Source organism: Octodon degus, unplaced genomic scaffold (genome assembly GCF_000260255.1).
Source record: "Octodon degus isolate 3935 unplaced genomic scaffold, OctDeg1.0 scaffold00005, whole genome shotgun sequence".
Taxonomy (NCBI): Eukaryota; Metazoa; Chordata; class Mammalia; order Rodentia; family Octodontidae; genus Octodon; species Octodon degus.
The window spans coordinates 22,577,995-22,580,712 of record NW_004524581.1 but is presented as its reverse complement, the minus strand read 5'-3'; the positions used below and the strand labels follow the sequence as shown (position 1 = coordinate 22,580,712).

At 47.3% G+C, this 2,718-nt stretch overlaps 1 pseudogene; it reads right to left on the bottom strand.

Annotated features, from left to right (window-relative positions):
* Nucleotides 1–698: 698 nt before the first annotated feature.
* On the bottom strand, nucleotides 699–1,514 carry LOC101567524 (annotated as a pseudogene).
* Nucleotides 1,515–2,718: the final 1,204 nt, after the last annotated feature.

Below are 2,718 nucleotides of genomic sequence, written 5' to 3'. Positions count from 1 at the left end.
CTCAGACTCATAGTAAACCTCCTGTTTTCAGCTTGCCCAGCACTGGGATTACAGGCATGTGCCACCATGCCTGGTCTCAGTGACCAGCTCAGTGCACCCGGCGGCAGGGTCAGCCTGGTATAGTATAATTTCAAGCCAGAGCTTATAATGGCCCATCTTGGCTTTGTTACCCAGAATCGCCTTCGCTATTGTAGGTCTCTTTTGGTTCCAAATGAATTTTAAAATTGTTTTCTCTAGTTCTGTGAGATACGCTATTGTTATTTCAGGTTCCTATTAACTGTATTGTTTGGGGAAATTTATTCTGTTTTTTTTTTTTTTTTTCAGAACCAGGGATTGAACTCAGGCCCTTGTGCTTGCCAGGCAAGCACTTATTCTACTGAGCCATCTCCCCAGCTCCTGGGGAAATTTATTCTGATAAAATATACTTAAAATTTATCCCTAAAACATTTTTTTTTTCCCTCTGACCTGACCTATTTCTGAGTGCAGTTAGTTTGGGTGGTGCTGAACACAGTTACAGGTACATAGTGTAATATCTACCATCCATCTCCAAACCTGTTTTCTTTTCTTTTTTTTTTTTTTTTTTCATGAAATGTTTATTATACATGCAATGTTCATGGGAACTCACAACCTGGCAAGGAATCCCAATTAGATATAAATTACGTCCTGCTCTGAGCTGGTGGCCGCCATAGCTACAGCCACATTAAATGGCAGTTCTCTTCTCCTTGTAGGTCGCCATCATTTTCTTGATTTCGGCAATCGCTTTCCCTGGATTCAGACCCTTGGGGCAGGTCTGTGTGCAGTTCATGATGGTGTGGCAGCGGTACAGCGAGAACGGGTCCTGCAGCTTGGCCAGGCGCTCCTCTGTGAAGTCGTCCCTGCATGAGGACCGCAGGCCCCAGGTACTTGTCTCCGTTCCACCAGTAGCTGGGGCAGCTAGTGCTGCAGCAGGTGCAGAGGATGCACTCGTACAGCCTGTCCAGTTTCTCGCGGTCTTCTATGGACTGCAGGTACTGCTGCTTGCCTTCGTGGGACTCATCCTTCTTCTTCAAATAGGGCTCAATGGATTTGTACTGGGCATAGAAGTTGTTCGAATCAGGAACGAGATCCTTGATCACATACATGTGCGGCAGGGGGTAGCTTTTGGAGACTCTGTCAAGGTTGGTGTCGATCCTGCGCGTGCAGGCCAGAGTGTTGCTTCCGTTGATGTTCATTGCACATGAACCACAGATGCCTTCTCTGCACTCTCCAGAAGGTCAGGGTGGAGTCCACCTCATTCTTGATCTTGATTAAAGCGTCCAACACCATGGGACCACATTTATTCAGATCAACTTCATAAGTCTGCATACGAGGTTTATCTCCAGTCTTGTCTGGGTCCCATCGGTAGATGGCAAATTTCTTGATTCGGGGAGCTTGGGCTGCAGCTGTCTGGGCCCCTCGGCAGGCCTGCAGGCAGGCTCCGCCCAGAACTGCAGCCGGAACCGTCGCTTCAAGGAGACCCCAACCACCGCCGCCATTTTGGCCACTGACGTCACCTCCAACCCTTAACTCTGAGCAACCAAACCTGTTTTCATCTTGCAAAACCCAAGCTTGGTAGCCTTTATATACTACCTCCCCATACCCTGCACTCCGGCCCCAACTTCTACCATGGTTTCCATCTCCATGAACTTGAATACTTCAATTCTTTCATTCCCTCATATAAGTGGAATCACACAGTATTTGTTTTTTCTTTCCCACCAGTCTTTCTTTAAAATTTTTTTCACACTTTTTTTTTTTTTCTTTTTGAGTCTTACTATGCAGTTTAGGTTGGCCTTGAACTTACTCTATAACCCAGGCTGGCCTCAGACTTGTAGCAATCCTCCTGAATGCTGGGATTACAGGCATGTGCCACCATGCCCAGTGTTCTACCATCTTCTGGGCAGACTGGTTGCTCCTGCTCTTTGGTGACTGGAGCTCCTGCTTTGTGACATTGAGCCTCTGTCTCCAAGCTCAGGGACCCACCTGGTCCTGACTTCCTGTGCCCAGGCAGGGTGCTTGGCAGGGTTGTTCTTTGTAGACTCATTGTCCACCTGTTGTGCTGTTCTGGGGCTTCCAGAAGTATGGCTGGACCCCAGCCCCATATTTGTGAGTTTCTATCCATGGGGGGGGAGGTTCCACATCTATGCATGCAAACAACTGGGGATTTAAAACATTTTTTGAAAATTGTACTTAGCAAGTACAGACTTTGTGTTTTTCATCATCACTGTCGTGATAGCTCAGTTGAACAATGATTTCGACAGCACCAGTGGTACTCGAGGAATTGTAAATGACCTCGATTTAAAGTGCGTGGGAAGGAGGGTGCAGATTGCGTGCAAACACTATGTGTTTTATTTGAGCAACCTGAGCCCCTAAGGCTCTTGATAGTTGCAGAAATCCTGGACCCATGGCCTGACAGATACTAAAGGATGTTTATATTTATCGAATAAACCAAAGGAGCTAGAGTCCCTGGGCTCGTGTCCCCGTGGTAGACACCGGGATCTCTGTACTTTATTTACTTTGTCCTATCAAATGGGGGCGGCAGCAGCACTTCCTCCTAAGATCTCTATAGAATGTCTTGAGGCCATACCTAGGATGTAGTACCGCTCAGTAAATGTCTGATGCCCTCTTACATCTGTAACTTTATTGTCTCTCCTGCTGTCCTCTGTGGCCCTCCTGGAGCAGTGAGGACCCACCAGGCCAGGT